This window comes from Panthera onca, chromosome B2 (genome assembly GCF_046562875.1).
Source record: "Panthera onca isolate mPanOnc1 chromosome B2, mPanOnc1 haplotype 2, whole genome shotgun sequence".
NCBI classification, from domain to species: Eukaryota; Metazoa; Chordata; class Mammalia; order Carnivora; family Felidae; genus Panthera; species Panthera onca.
In genome coordinates, this window is record NC_138343.1 from 69,794,877 (window position 1) to 69,812,647 (window position 17,771).

Below are 17,771 nucleotides of genomic sequence, written 5' to 3' on the forward strand. Positions count from 1 at the left end.
TCCCCTACTTATCTATATATCAGTCTTCATAGTGGATTGAATCATGGCGTTCAAAAAGATAAGTCTACCTGAAACTTGCAAATATGACTTTATTTGGAAAAAGGTCTTTGCAGATATAATGAAGTTAAGGCTCTTAAAGTTAAGTTCATCCTGTATTAGGATGGGCCTTAAATCCAGTAGCAGGTGTCCTTATAAAAGCAGAGAGGATATAGAAACATACACAAAAAAGACCATGTGAAGACAGGCAGAAATTGGAGGTATCTTTCCATAAGTCAAGGATGCTTGGGGACACCCAAAACTGGGGAAGAGGCAATGTAGGGTTCACCCCTAGAGGCTTCAGAGGGATTGCAGCCTGCCAACACCTTGATTTCAGACTTCTGGCCTTAAGAATTGTGAGAAAATAAATTTCTGTTCCTTCAAGCCATTAAGTACATAGTAATTTGTTATAGTAGTCCTAGAAGACTAATAGTGTCCCAGAGGTTCTGTCCTTTCGAACAAATCTTTGAATCTGGTTGTGTGAGGAAAGCTGTCCTGTGTTAGAATCGCATATTTTGGGAGGCCCAGCTAGAGCTTAGGCGCTAATGAACATCAGCTCCTCGACTGGGCACTTACTCACTAGATGATTTAAAAACTATTGTGTCATACATTTTTTATTAAAACTGTGATGACACTTTTTAAATTCTTTGCACCTTACTAAATAAATAATCCTCTGTGGAAAAGTGAAAAAAATTCCACCACAACAATGCCTTGAAAATGAATTTGATTTATAAGTAAGATTTTTAAAAATGCAACAGTGTATACTTGCAAAAGGAAAAGAATATGGCCAGGAGTCACATTTCCCATGATTTGAAGTCCACTTGATGGGAAATTACACGAAGAAAATTCTTTACATTATGACAAATATTTCATCAAAATTTTCTCTCAATATCTTTAGACTTTTGAGAAATTTGAGAAGACAAGCTATGAATTTCTCTTAGAGATGTTTCTTTTTCTACTGTTTAAAAAATAAAACAAGAAAACAGCCACTAAAATATGAACTATATTTGCATGTGTAGGAAAATTGATATTAGTTCATGTTCTCAAACTTAGATTAACTAGTCAGTAGAATGGATTTTCTAGGATGGGCTGGGCTCCACATGCCTGATTGTTTGGAGGGGCAACTGTACTGTAAATTCCTGAAGTCACTTTGTGGTCCCTGCGGCTTGAAGGGAGAGAGCAGCCACATCCCTAATATTCAGTATTTGCACTCTCCAGGTCAATAACCCAAATGCCAGCTCATAGACTTTATCTCAAATTATTTTAGAGATATAAATCCAGCTAACAATCTCAATTTGAATTCTCTTCCCATCAATTTCTTTTTAGTACAAGACTATGAACTGGAAGGAGCTCCATTTGGTTAGTTTGGCAGGTTCATAGGGTCCAGACCTACCAATAATATTAGGTCTTTCTATAGTCCTTTTCCCCTCACCTCATTCTCATTGGAGCCTGCCAGGTCTCCTCCCAGCTTCCACCCCTGTTCATGGATTATCCAATCTAACTTTATGGTTTTTATTTGGGGGCCATGTTTGTTTGTTTCTTTTTCCCGCATTCCAACACACAGTCACTGGTATTATGTGAACCCAGTCGCTATTAGAATTTGGTCCCTTCCCACACTATTTGAGATTCATGAGAATTTGTTGTTACCCTGCTTTGTAGTAGGTATTGTACATGGGCATTTTGTTTGTTTGTTTGCCTGCCTACACAATCGCTGCATTAGTTTTTGAAGGGGAATTCAAAAAGATAAAAAGATGCCACCCAGGATTCTCACTTATTGGAGAATCCTATCAGAGTCTCATTTACTTATCCTTAAAATTAAACATAATAATAGTAGCTATCTTATAGAATTAAGATAAGAGTCAAATAATATGAGACATGCATATTTTTAAACACTGGTGCAATTTTAGAACGTGAAAATATTACTTTTATTTTTAGCCATTATGCTCATGCTCCTTCAGGACCGTCTAGATTCTTTTTTTACCATGAAATTCCAAAGAAGCTTTTCTATGTGTTTTCAGAACACATAGCAGATAAGAAACCAAAAACTAACAGGTGGTAGGACGTGCCATTATCACAACTGCAATTACATCAGAAAGGTTCTTTGACAGCCTATTTGAGGGAAGGCACAGAAGTAAAAAGCGATAAAGAACTATATTATTCTTCAGTTCCATAATGGACACTTATACCTTTCACAAAGAGATTATAGTGTTGTTAGGTAATAGCTTGAAAAACATTTAAAGTTTCTTTAAATAAAATTGCAGAAGTTAACTCCATTAAAAGTTTTTTTAACTTGATCACAAAACATATTTTATTAAGAACACGGTTACCGTGTCAGCCTTCTTTAGGTTAAATAAATGGATATCTATCTATTTATAACTAAAGAAAAAATCCACTAAAAATCACTTTGTTATTCAAAGTTATAGAGAGGGACAAATAATGTACCATTAGTCATGGAAGATATCTCTCCCACTACCATTCAGAAAACCCAACTTAATACGTGATGTTTATTCATCTCTCCTCTAACAGCATTATTTTAAGGAAGTGTAAACTCTGTATCAAGTTTGGTTATTTGCAAAATTGAGTAGTTTGGTGGTAGGACCATGTTATCCCCAACTGAAGAAACGATTATCTAGAAATACAGTGAATGTGCTCGCTTCGGCAGCACATATACTAGAAATACAGTGAAGTTCAATTCTAAAGTCTTTTTCATTCTACCGTGCAACATAGTGGCACTTTAATGAGCTCACAGTGTAATCTTGGGGTTGTTTGCCTTTTGAGCTCTCTTTTAATGTCCCCAGAGTATAAATAACTGAATGGTAGAAACTGACATCTGAGACCTGGTGATGACTGGAGCAGAACACTGAAGATGGGCATCTCACATGAAAACCATCAGTAAAAAATTACCTCATGCCCAATTTTCTAGCTACCTTGGTGATTCTGATTGACGCATGTAGCTTGTGTCCCCAGGCTACTCCTTCTCTACATGATTTTTTTTTCTTTGTAGCCCCTGGTCCTCTTCTCTTTTCTTTCTGTCCTGTTGTTCTCTCTTTTAAACTCTCCATTCATTATGGTACTTTTATATGATTTTTTAAAAACAGGCACAGTGTATGAATGCCTTTTAAAAAATATTTTAGCATTCCCATTTTGAGCTACTTCGTAGGAACAACAAATAATGCCATTTTAATAGAGGAATAAATGACAATGTTGATAAATGTGAATCAATTTAAATTAAGCACTATGTGGGGCAACTGGGTGGCCCAGTTGGTTAAGCATCTGACTCTTGGTTTCAGCTCAGGTCACAATGTCACAGTTAGTGGGTTCAAGCCCTGCATCAGGCTCTGCACTGAGAGGGCAGAGTCTGCTTGGAATTCTCTGTCTCCCTCTCTCTCTGCCCCTCCTGCACTTGCTCTCTCAAAATAAATAAACATTTAAGATAAATAAATAAACAAATAAATATTAATTAATTAATTAATTAAGCACTAGGCAACAGAGAATGAAAGGATAAACCACAAAATGGAAATATCCATGAAATATTAAAATTCCTACAAATCAATAAAATAAAAAGAGGCAATTCATTGGAAAATAAGAAAAGGGCTGAACAGGTCCTTCAAAGAAAGGAAATTCTAATGACCAATAAACAAGAAGTTACTGCGCCTCAATAATCATAAGGCAAATCCAAATTAGAATGATTCTGAAAGAGCACCATGCATTCACCAGATTAGTAAAAATTAAAACATTAAACATATCAGGTATTGGTAGGATGTAGTACAATGAGAATTCACATGCAGATGGAAGGGTTAGGTGTTTAGCCATGTTGAAAGTTTAAATTATCTAGCTAAGTTGAAGATGTTTATTCTTGATGTCCCATCAATTCCACTTCTAACTATACTTCTAAGTATAAAGGACAACTGTTGTAAATGTGTATAGGGAGTGATGTGCATAAGAAGTCAGGTACATGAGTATCTATGGCAGCATTATGTGTGAGAGTCCTAAAGTTGAAACAACCCAATGTCTGGCCAACTAATCTTTGACAAAACAGAAAAGAGTATCTAATGGAAAAAAGACAGTCTCTTTAACAAATGGTGCTGGGAGAACTGGACAGCAACATTCAGTAGAATGAAGCTAGACCAGTTTCTTACACCATTCACAAAAATAAACTCAAAATGGATGAAGGACCTGAATGTGAGACAGAAAACCATCAAAACCCTAGAGGAGAAAACAGGAAAAAAACTTCTGTGACCTCAGCCATAATTTCTCACTCAACACATCTCCAAAGGCAAGGGAATTAAAAGCAAAAATGAACTATTGGGACGTCATCAAGATAAAAATCTTCTGCACTGCAAAGGGAACAATCAACAAAACTAAAAGGCGACCAATAGAATGGGAAAATATATTTGCAAATGGCATATCAGAGAAAGGGTTAGTATCCAAAATCTGTAAAGAACTCACCAAACTCCACACCCAAAAAACAAATAATCCAGTGAAGAAATGGGCAGATGACATGAATAGACACTTTCCTAAAGAAGACATCTAGATGGCCAACAGGCACATGGAAAGATGCTCAACATCACTCCTCATCAGGGAAATACCAATCAAAACCACACAGAAATACCACCTCACACCGGTCAGAGTGGCTAAAATGAACAAATCAGGAGAATACAGATGCTGGAGAGGATGTGGAGAAACGGGAACCCTCTTGTACTATTGGTGGGAATGTAAACTGGTGCAGCCACTCTGGAAAACAGTGTGGAGGTTCCTCAAAAAATTAAAACTAGACCTACCCTATGACCCGGCAGTAGCACTGGTAGGAATTTACCCAAGGGATACAGGAGTACTGAGGCATAGGGGCACTTGTACCCCAATGTTTATAGCAGCACTTTCAACAATAGCCAAATTATGGAAAAAGCCTAAATGTCCATCCACTGATGAATGGATAAGGAAGATGTGGTTTATATATACAATGGAATACTACTTGGCAATGAGAAACAATGAAATCTGGCCATTTGTAGCATTGTGGATGGAACTGGAGGGTATTATGCTGAGTGAAGTAACTCAGGCAGAGAAAAACAGATACCATATGTTTTCACTCTTATGTGGATCCTGAGAAACTTAACAGAAGACCAGGGGGGAGGGGAAGGGAAAAAAAAAGTTACAGAGAGGGAGGGAGGCAAACCGTAAGAGACTCTTAAATACTGAGAACAAACTGAGGGTTAATGGGGTGTTGGGGAGAGGGGAAAGTGGGTGATGGGCATTGAAGAGGGCACCTGTTGGGATGAGCACTAGGTGTTGTATGGAAACCAATTTGACAATAAATTATATTTAATATAAAAAATAAAATTACATTTGACAAAAAAAGGAAACAACCCAATGTCAAACTAAAATAGACTAAAATATATTTCATAATTCTTAATGTATTCATGCAACGGTATTTATATAGCAATGTAAATAAATAAACAATGTCCACATGTAATAACATTTGTGATTATAAACATAATGTTAAGCAAGTCTCAAAATAATGCTTGGGTATAATTTATATAAAGTTTAAAAACAAGCAAAGTTAAACTATATTGCCTTGGGATACATAGATGGTGACTCTAAAAAAAAAAAAGAAGGAAATAATGACTATCATAAAAAGAAGGATAGTGGTTACCTGTGGTTGGAGGAAGGTCATTGTAATTGGGTAGGGCACACAGAAGGTAGGGATGGAGGTGGAGGGAGTTTCTGCTGTGTTAGCCAAGTTGTTTCTTGATCTATTGGCACTTATAGAAATAGATGTTTGCTTTATAATCCTTAAACCTCCCACAATTAAAAAAACAAAACAACCACATGCGAAAGAATTGATGAAAGAAATCTGGTAACTTGCTTCTAAAGATGATCTCCCAATGAACCATGCATTTAATGTCGTCCCCTCCTCTTGAATCTAGAATATGGCGAAAGTGATACTGCATAATTTCTCATATAGGTTATAAGAAGCCATTTAGTTTTTTTGCCCTCATCCTCTGAGAATGTTCACTCCAGGGAAAGCCAACCACTATGTAAGAAGTCTGACTACTCTGAGGCTGCCATGGTATGGAGATGCCCAAGCTAGTCATGTGGAGAGGCTTCTTGGAGAGACAGATGTCCAACCAGCCTGCAGCTGCTCCAGCCATCTCAGCCCAAGCACCAGACACATGAATAGAGAAGTCTTTATATAACTCCAATCCCATAACTTAAACAAAATTTCATGAGAGTGTCTAAGCATCTAGCTGAGTCCAGTCAAACCAAAAAACCATGAGAGATAATAATAATAAATTGATATTTTGAGCCACTAAGTTTTGAGTTGGTTTGCTATGAAGCAATAGATAACTGGAACAGAATGAGAGTGGAACACATAGAAAAAATAAAGTGGGAAACTTATTTCATAACTAATCAAGATAAGGAAAAAACCAGAATCTCATATATCTAAATAATAAAAAGGTAGCACTTCTTCAAAGTTGGCTCACTTATTTATTTCAACAAACATACACTTTTCTTAGTAACAGAATTTCAACTGTCTGTTAGACACCTCTACCTGGATATCGTGTTGGGTTTTTTTTTAACCTAATCTGTTCAAAATGAATACACCCCTTTCCCCTGGAATTGGCTCCTGTTTCTAAGTAAGTATTTCTGTTAATGTCAAAGTAAGCCTGACTCATATTTATTTATACACTCACTTATTTACATTAACTTAATTAGATACGAGATCCTATAAACACTAGCTTTCATTTATTCATTCATTTAGTCATGCCTTCTGCAAATAAATAATTAGTCCATACTAACTTCCAGACATTAAACTGGGTGCTGAGCTACAGAGGTGACCAACCAGTCATGCTTCCTGCCATCATGGGACTTTCTGCAACATTCTTGCTGCAGCCCATTCTTGCTTCAGGAAATTTCATTTCCACTATCTCCACCTACTTTCTAGGCTTTATTTCCTTTCACTTGAACTAACAGTCAATTTCTCTAACAAGAGAACAGGTTTTTCTGCCTGCTGTTTTCACTGGTCTGACTTAGCCATATGACAGAATGATCTATGTACTCGATTAGCATATTCCTTCACAAAAGTGATTCACTCATGTAGTGCTGATCCAATTCCTCTTTCCAGAACTTAAATGCAACATTTAATGCAACATTTACATAGTATCATCCCTCCTTACTGATTCCTACTTATCAGTCAAGTCACATCTCTAAAGTTACCTCTTTCACACAACCTGTCCTGTGTGAGACGTCCTTTTGTTCATTTCAAATCAGTTTATTGAGGGGAGTCACACTATGTATTCTGCAATGTATTATAGTTGTATGAAATGAGTAACTGTCCTCTCCAAACTACAGATTTAATCATCTCTTATCTGCAATAGCTTTTCTATCAATACTTTAACTTATTTGGCCCTAATTCGACATAGTCCATTTTCATAGTCTATTTTCAATTTAGTAGGGTTTACAACTAGTAAATGTATTGCATCAGTGTTGAAGTTCTGTCCCTGCAAGGTAACATACTTACAATTTCAGCTGCTATGAATATAGAAAAATTAAAAGAATCAGTTGTCTCAGAAATTTTTATGTGAATTTATATTAAAGATCCCACAAATAAATAAGGAAGGTAAAAGCTTTTACATCTTTGGTTAGATTTATTCCTAGGTATCTTATGCTTCTTGGCGCAATTGTGAATGGGATCGGTTTCTTTATTTGTCTTTCTGTTGTTTCATTATCAGTGTATAAGAATGCAACTGATTTCTATACATTGATTTTGTATCCTGCAACTTTGCTAAATTCATGTATCAGTTCTAGCAGACTTTTGGTGGAGTCTATCGGATTTTCCATGTATAATATCATGTCATCTGCAAAAAGTGAAAGCTTAAATCAGACAAAGGGCTAGTATCCAAAATCTATAAAGAGCTCACCAAACTCCACACCCGAAAAACAAATAACCCAGTGAAGAAATGGGCAGAAAACATGAATAGACACTTCTCTAAAGAAGACATCCGGATGGCCAACAGGCACATGAAAAGATGCTCAACGTCGCTCCTCATAAGGGAAATACAAATCAAAACCACACTCAGATATCACCTCACACCAGTCAGAGTGGCCAAAATGAACAAATCAGGAGACTATAGATGCTGGAGAGGAAGTGGAGAAATGGGAACCCTCTTGCACTGTTGGTGGGAATGCAAATTGGTGCAGCCACTCTGGAAAAGTGTGGAGGTTCCTCAAAAAATTAAAAATAGACCTACCCTATGACCCAGCAATAGCACTTCTAGGAATTTACCCAAGGGATACAGGAGTACTGATGAATAGGGGCACTTGTACCCCAATGTTTATAGCAGTACTCTCAACAATGGCCAAATTATGGAAAGAGCCTAAATGTCCATCAACTGATGAATGGATAAAGAAATTGTGGTTTATATACACAATGGAGTACTATGTGGCAATGAGAAAGAATGAAATATGGCCCTTTGTAGCAACGTGGATGGAACTGGAGAGTGTTATGCTAAGTGAAATAAGCCATACAGAGAAAGACAGATACCATATGTTTTCACTCTTATGTGAAACTTAACAGAAACCCATGGGGGAGGGGAAGGAAAAAAAAAGGAGGTTAGAGTGGGAGAGAACAAAAGCATAAGAGACTCTTAAAAACGGAGAACAAACTGAGGGTTGATGGGGGGTGGGAGGGAGGGGAGGGTGGGTGATGGGTATTGAGGAGGGCACCTTTTGGGATGAGCACTGGGTGTTGTATGGAAACCAATTTGACAATAAACTTCATATATTGAAAAATAAGAAGATAAAAGCTAATTCACACCCCCCCCCCCCCGCCAATTTGCTCTAAAATAAAGATGACAAAGCTAAAGAACATGGTCCTGTGGTCCCTCACAGACATGCAGAGCAATATACTAGACTTAAAAAAATTAAGCCTCTTGTTGCTCTGGAAACTTTCCCCTAAATATTTTTACAAGACCAGTTTAATGAACTATTTATTGTTTATTTACAGCTTTTTCTTTAGCATTTTCTTTTTCTTCAGCATTTTCTTTCTAACATTAAAAGCTGTTCATATTTTCATGAAGGACTCATTCTCACTTTCAGAATTTTAAAAATTTAAATCCTTGTATGTAATCATACCTTAGAAAAAGAAATTCCAAAGTATTTGATTTTTCAACCACACAAATCCTTCCCAGTACTGTTCTTTTAACATTAAAAGCTGCACAGATTCTCATATGGGAGTCTTTTTTACAAACTTTTTGTTTAAGCCTTTCTACAAAATCATGCCTTAAAAACATAACTGCCAATGATTTGACTGATGTTTTCAACCACACACATCTAATAAATGCACCTGAGGAAGTGATGCTGGTGAAGCAAAGCTTATTTGCCTTGAAGACATCTGTAAGATAAGAGAGAGAGAGAGAGGAGAGCGAGTACACCACAGCAAACTTAGAGAAAAGGAATTACAAAGACAGTAAACAGGTTCTCTCCTTCCTAAGAATTCTACATTTAATGTTTCCATAGTTTGAAAAGCGAAGAGTAGGGGCGCCTGGGTGGCTCAGTGGGTTAAGCTTCCGACTTTGGCTCAGGTCATGATCTTGCAGTTAGTGAGTTAAAGCCCCACTTCTGGCTCTGTGCTGACAGCCCAGAGCCTGGAAACTCTTGGGCTTCTGTGTCTCCCTCTCTCTGTCCCTCCCCTGCTCACACTCTGTCTTGCTCTCTCTCAAAAATAAGTAAAAATGTTTAAAAAGAAAAGACAAGAGTAATCCTTTAAAAGAATATCTTCACCCTAATTCTGAACCATATTTCTTTATAAAATAGGAACTAGATGTTATTAAGTGTGTAGTAGGAGGCTGTCTGACATAGGGTTGTGAACATAGGGCTTAAAAGAGAGACATCTATACTTCATCATAGACCCTGGAAAACTTGGGACAGTTTACTTAATCTCAGTTTGCTGCCCTCTCTGCAAAATGTGGATAATTAACCTCACCTTCAGGATTCAGATAAGAATTAAATAAGATAATCAATGGAAGAAGCAGATGATCTTGTGATAGCCATTGCAGCCATAGTGATAGGAAAAAAAAAAATTCTTGTCACTCAAAGAGGTGGATGTGATTAATCATGGGAGATGGAATGCAGTGGTTATAAAAGATCAGACTATCAGTGTGTGTCTATCAGTGTGTCTATCAGATGCACTAGGAAAGGGAATTACGCTCACATTTCATAAAGCTGTAAGTAATGTGACATCTCTGAAGGAAATGCAACAGAATTATCATATTGACACTAAATAGTCCAATTCCTTAAAATCATATCACTTTGACCTGCTGGGTCATGATTTAACCAAATGTATCACTCTCTGTACAACTTATCACCAGGGTTGAACTGAATGATGCTCCCTGTCATATACTGGCTGCTTAACTGAATAGAAACGTGCCCCAAAACTTGCTTTACAGAGCCCCGAGACTTCTATTAGATAACTTGGTTTCTGTGCTTTCTACCTTTACCTGGATCACTGAAAAATATCCCCTCAGGTAACTGAGCTCTGTAAATCAAGTAAGAACATGAGTGGCAGCTAAAACTGAAATATTTCTACTTGATATTACATAGTATTCTGGTGTGGTGGCTTTGGTTTAACTTTTTACTGATGAAATGAAGCCACTAATTCCCCCAATACTCACTTCACTTGATATTTTGTGGGCAGGGAATATATGTTGGAATTGTAGTGATGACATTGTACAAAGGCTGAAATTTTGCTGTCCTTCACAGGGCCTAAAATTCACAAGCAGGCCACATGTGGCACAGTTACCTCAGAGCGGCCGCTTTTAGGTTGTTAGCATCCTGACATATACCAAGGAAGGCTGAATTTCCCTGGAATTGGGGGGAGTAGGGAACCTACTGTGGGTGGGAATGTCTAGGAAAGGTAACTGTCGTTGTGGCACAGGAAGTGTAATCTGGGGATTTTCAAGTATTTCTTTATAGTTCAGGAAAAATTTCCTTGGAATAAGGAGGAATTAGCATTTATAAAAAGTTGTCAAGCTTCTCTTATTTCCATAAATTATACTAATGACCAAATTTTGGAGTATGAGGTTTGTTATTTGATAAGAAGAGTAGGAGTATTAGAGCAAGAATGAATACAGTGTCAACAGTAATGATGCTATCATCATAATAATATTTTCCTGCATTAATAAAGACTCATGGTCAAATTCCTGGAAAAACATGCCTACATCTTGTAGAAGTGCAGAGGGAGAGGGCAATCAGAGGACGTCTCATAGAGGAGGTGACAAATGACTCATGTTTTTGACCAATCCTCAATTTTCTTGCTCATGTTCTTCATGCCCCATCATGTTCTTTATGGATGGGACATAAAGCATAGCCTGAATAAAGCATGAACTTTTCTTTTCACAAGCTTTTCTATCACCTCAACTTTCTCTCTAACCTTAAATTAGCAATTACTAGTAGCAAGATCATCTAGAGACTACCTCTTTGGAGTTCTTCCTACTTCGAGCACTATTTCCGCAACTGGTATCTCTGCTGAGTGGACTTTGCTAAATGTCACTTGGATAAATAGTAAGCCCCTTCCCATGTCTCTTCCTTCTCCCTGCATATCCCTAAAATTCTTTCTCTAGTACACTTCTTACATCAAGCTCTTCTAAATTGTATGGAAATATCTCTTTTACAAGTGTCTCCCACTTATCAGACTACAACACTCAGAGGGTACAGATTGTACAGAGGGTATCCATGGTAGATGGTACATGCATTTTGAAAGAAATTGACTGAAATTTCAACTGGAAAGTTAGAAGCTGTTGCTTCCTTGCCCTCTAGTCACCCCTTTTAGAAATATTTCTTCTTTAGCTATCACTCACATTCTTACTTCCAAATATTCTCAAAATATTTAAGCTATACTCTGAATGATGTTCTGTCTTTCCAGATAGTCAGACTTTTAAGATTCCATCCTTCTAACTATCAGAAATTTTATGGAATTTCCCTGGGCTTTTACCCTGCTCATTTGTACCAGCCCTTGTCTGATTCTATACACATCCATAATTATTTCCTCTTAAGTTTGAATCTGAATTCAGATGGTTTAAGTACAAGTAGAAGCACTTTCTTTTACTAGATCTGATATATTGGGCAAGATGGTTTGCTTCTCCAAGCCTCAGTCCCCTTTTCAATAAAATTTAAGTATTAATAACTGTGAGGCTCACAGAACTATCATTAGGAACACATGAAAGAGAGGCTTAGAGTGTGACAGACCCTACAAGGTTTTGTAAACATGTAAGTTATTATACTGAGAGACTGAATATATCAACAAATATAGCCAAAGCATACATGGCAATAGAACTTGGACACACAGCTTCTGTAGCAAACAGCCCAGCAACCCAAATCACAACCTCTGTAGCAATTGGCCCCAAATGGCCAAAATGTATTCAATAATTGCCAGTTTCCCTAATTTTTGCCACTCCTCTCCACTTCCAACTCAGAACCAACCAGAGAAAACCAATATGGTCCTCAAACAATCACAAGGGACTCTTCCCTCCAACTTCCCTTGCCAGCAACTTCCAATAAGAGCATTCCTGAAGCCTTCTTTTTTTTCCCCTCTAGAAAGGGAGAAACTCCCTTTTTCCCTCAACTTCCTCGCCTGCCTGCAAGTCTGCCAAATACAAGTAATTGTGACTGTTTTCTTGCAAATCTACATAAATTGCCTCTGCTTATTCTCATTTGGGTAGCCTTTATATATTTTTATAATACCGTGATGTATATTTAAATTTACTGTCATTGAATTTGAGAGTACTGTATTTTTTTTCTCTCAGATAAATCTATTCTTTCATTTGCTTAATGTTGATATTTATCAAGCATCTCCTATATAATACTGTGATGGCTCCCGCAGGATTCCAAAGAAGAGTAATTTACTTAAAACCATAAATTATGTACAATGATGGAACACAATGGTCTTGTCCTGTGATACAGAAAAGGAAAAAAAATGGTAAGTAGAAAGTCCACAATTCAAGACAAGCTAAAAATAGTAGTGTATAGATGTAAAATCAGTGGTATAGGCAATAACTGCACCTATTCAAAAAGTAGATATCATCTATGCTTAGCTGGGGTCTAGGAAGGCTTCAAGCAGGAAATTAGATTTGAACTCATATTTTCAGGAAAGTTATAAATTTAGGGTAGTGTCAGGAAGTGAAGATAATCCAGATAGAGAAATGTCTATTAGTAATCTCCAGGGCAGGAGTGTGCAAAACCTAATAGGAAAACTGGTCATGATTACAAGAGCAATCACTGGGAGCAAAATGGAATACAAGGAAGTGGTGGCAATTGAGACTATAAAATCATTCACCAAAATGTGACCTTTATCCTGAGAAGCTTCTTATGTTTGTGATCAGCGGTATAATACATGGAGATATAATTTCAAATTTAGAAAGCTTCCCCTCCATATTTATGTTAACCTCTCAATATGTGTGAGGAAATACCCCTCCATTTTGGGCTTACTTATAATAATTTATAAAGGTATAATTTTTGATGTAACTAAATATAAACTATTTGAAGTTATCAAAGAATTTCCAGGTACTGAAATCAAAGGTCTCTATTTCACTTTCCTAGGAAAAAGCCTTTTATTACTTGCATAGTTAGAAAGCATACAGACAGAAAGACTTTGGAGAGCATAAAGACATTATGAATACTCATTTTATTATTAAGCACTCATCGGATTTTATTTGGAAGCCCATACTCAGCAAAACTTCCATTAAGAATTTTGCCATACTAAGGATTACAAACTAATACGTTGTAAAGTTTTCTGGTGGGTAATTATCGCAAATGACAACTCTAAACAAACAAAAAAATTCAGCAAAAAAGCTTATAAGCAACCTGAAAAAAAGTTTTGGTTTACAGTATTTGGATTTTTCTGAAGTAGAAATGCCACCCTCTCCACTAATTTTTAAGATAAATTTTAACTTGCTGGCAGGTGCATTATGATGAAAATACTTTTGAGGAAGCACTCTGAATCTTAGAGATAAAGAAAGAAAATGGCATCTTTTGGGGGTTCTCATTAGCCCACCAACCTCTGCACACTGGGGTGAGTCCCTTCATGGCCATAATAGCCTTCCTCATTACCTGTGCTCCACCATCACAGCCAAGTATGTCTCCCAGCTGTGCTTTTTTGGATGTCAGAATCTTTATTTTGATGCATTTTATCTTTTAAAACTTGTAAAATTGATTTTAAAGGTAATCTAATTATATGTTCAAAGTTTTATTTCAGTAGAATATCACCTGCATCTATCAAACTGCTCTCGAGATATTCAGTTTGAAGAATGTAGACAAATCACAATGTATTATTGTTGTGTGGAACCTATTTTATTTCCTTTCTCACTTCCTTTCCTAACTTTCTGGGGCCCAAGCACATACTGAAGATTCTGAACTCGTTTCATATTGCAACACAATATTGAGAGAATGATTTTTCCTCATCTAATACAAGATATGTCAAGAAGTCAATCTTTGGTGTTGAACCAAACTATTGGCAACCTTTGTGAAGCTAATATCTAGAAAATCAGTATTCATGAGTCTTTGTGCCCTAGAAATGGAGAAGGGGTCCCTAAAAAAGGGAAAATTTGTTTTACTGACCAGATGAAGGTGACTATAATGTATCCTGAGCGTCTAAAATGTTGGCCCTAGGTTCACTTAGGAGCTGAAGGCAAATTATATAACTTGAAAAGCCACTATGGACACACCATGCAACACCCACCCCCAAAACACCTATGGCTTGATATATAGGAATCAGACTTTGTTTAAATATCAAATCTCTGTACATTCTTCTGGAATTCCCATATGCTCAACAGGCCAAGAATAAAATTTTTTTGTACTGTATTGTACCACTTTCCTTGAATGCTTACATAGGATTATTGGAGTAAAAGCTAGGAGTTTCATAGTAAATCTTCTCTAATAGTTATGAAATATCAATAGGTTGAATATCTTTTCCCTCCATGGGGAGAAACAAAGTTTGGTAATGGAGAAATACATACAGAAGAAGTGTCTTGCATGGTAAGGAAATAAACTAGCCATGGGTCAATGATACAATAAAATATTTTGCATTCAAAAATTAATACTTATATAATTAACATGCTTTTGATAAAACAATAGCAAACAGTATAGACAAGTATTTTAAAGGGAAAGAAATGAACAAAATTCAAAGATAGAAATGTAAGAAGAAGTTTAGAAGTTGAAAAACTTGAACTATACATTCAGATGATCCATAATGAAAAGAGAATAAAAGGCATTGCTAATGAGAGGAGAGAGGTCAAGAGAGTGGAGTGTCAATCAGAGCTTAGTCAAAGAAAAGTTTGAAAAAAAAACTTAGCAAACCATAGGAGGTAAATAGTTCCAGAAAGAGAAGGCTTTAGAAGTAAGACACTGGAGGAGATAAAGATAAAAGGAACAGAAAAAAACCAAGCAGGGATATTGACAGATAGAAAATTATGTACGTATAGAAGAAGGAGTCCAAAAGGAACTTTGAAAACTGCAGACGATTTTACATGCAGGCTAATAGGAATTCAGCAGCCCAGGAAACTGACCCTTTTATTAACAATTCCCCTCACATCTTAGGTACTTATCATCTAGTGAAGATAATAACCAGAGTAATATAAATTTAGCACCAATGTGCTGATGTGGAGACCTGAGGAAAGTCATATTTTTATCTATGAGAAAACGGGCAATATATGGAACCAAAGAATCCCAGGGTTGAAAGCATTAGAAGGGTATAAGTTGCTTGAAAGTCATCTACACGTCACCTTCCAAAAGCTTATTACCTTCCAGGACAGTCTATTCCAGTCAGAACACTGCCGGTTAGATCTTCTTTGTACTGCACCAGAATCTAGCTTTGTGTATCTATGACTCATTGAGTCTAACTCTAGGACCACATGAAAATACTAGAGTCTTCCACATCAGATCCACATGTGCTCTCTATCATGTGACTTAAAGACATCTGTATCATGTGACTTACATAAAGACTAATCTCCAAATAGTGACTCTAACACATGGTGTTAAAGTTCTGCTACCAGCATGAGTGTTCTTAGAGCATGCTCCACTTAATCTAAAATTTTTAGTACAATCTCATCAACCTTCTGGGAACTATTATTGTGGTATAAATCAACTGAGTTTTGTAATGAATCTATCATACTGTTGATGCTTACTGAATTGATCAAAGTTAAACACATGCTGATAATAAGCCCCATTTCTTGATCTTGGTCATATTAAGTAATTTTGTTTGGGGACCCTAGATTTTTAGCAGAGATGCATTATTTTATTGGTCTGTTGTTCTGTTGTGTGTATTTCTTTGGCTCCTCACTCAGTAATGAGTTTATATGTCTTATTCAGTAGTGTCTTCATATCATTTAATAACTTGATATAAGTCAGTCATTTACAGCACACCATTATAGATATTCCTCTGGGTCTCAAACATGCCTAGGTATATGAGAAAACTGAAACACATTTCTTCAGCTTGTCCTCAATAATAACCTGAGAGATTGTCAAATATTGTGTTATTACATATCTTTCATCTACAGGATTAGTAAACTTGTACAAAGTGAAATGAGGCAACAGAATATGGTCCTACTGAAACTATGCAAGATTCTAGTGATTATGGCTTTCTTCTTTTTTTCCTTCATTTCTTAGGTTATTTTATAACTCTTTTTTAAATGATAAAAGTTACACATTGTTACTATAAAAATAAAAATCACACGGCTATGAAATGTAAAAGCCTTCCATTTTCTCCAGTGTCCATACAGAACAACTCCCTCAAAGTAATATATATATATATACATATATACGTATATATACACATATAATATATATACATATATATACATACATATATGTATATATATTATATGTGTATATATATGTGTGTATATATATGTATGTATATATATGTATATATGTATATATGTATGTGTATATATATGTGTATATATATGTATATATACATATATACATATATGTATATATATATATGTATATATACATATATACATATATGTATATATGTATATATGTATACATATGTATATATGTATGTATATATGTGTATACGTATTATGTATTATATATGTATTATATATATGTATATATGTATTATGTATTATACGTATATATACACATATATATGTGTATATATATACACATATATATGTATATATAATACATATATAGATACATGTACAATTATGTGTTATATATTATATACATGTGCAATTATATATTATATATTATATAAATAATATAATAATATATATATTTTTTAAACCAGACATTTTCTTTTCCTTTTATTTAAACTGGAAAATCCTAATTCCATGCAGGAAGAGAATGTTATTCTGACATAAGACAGAAGCAAAGAAAGCATAGGTCATAAAGATCAAGCTCAAAACACCAAAACACTTAGGAGAATAAATAGCACTCACAGGACTCTCTAACTTTAGGAAACTAGCCAATGATGATGCAGGAGGAGCCCATTCCACAAGGTAGAAATAAGTGCAGTTGAACAAAACTCTGATCGACTACCAACTTGGTATTCTCCTGGCAATCGCTCCCATCAGTAAGACACATTGCAAGCACACTAGGAACATTTACTCGCTTTTATCCTAAGTTTAAATGATTTTAATACCTCCAACCTAGTTAGGATCCCTATGTCCAAACTAGAGCCTAAGCAGAATTAAAAACCTTTAAAATCTAGACATTTTTGTGGGCTCTGAAGA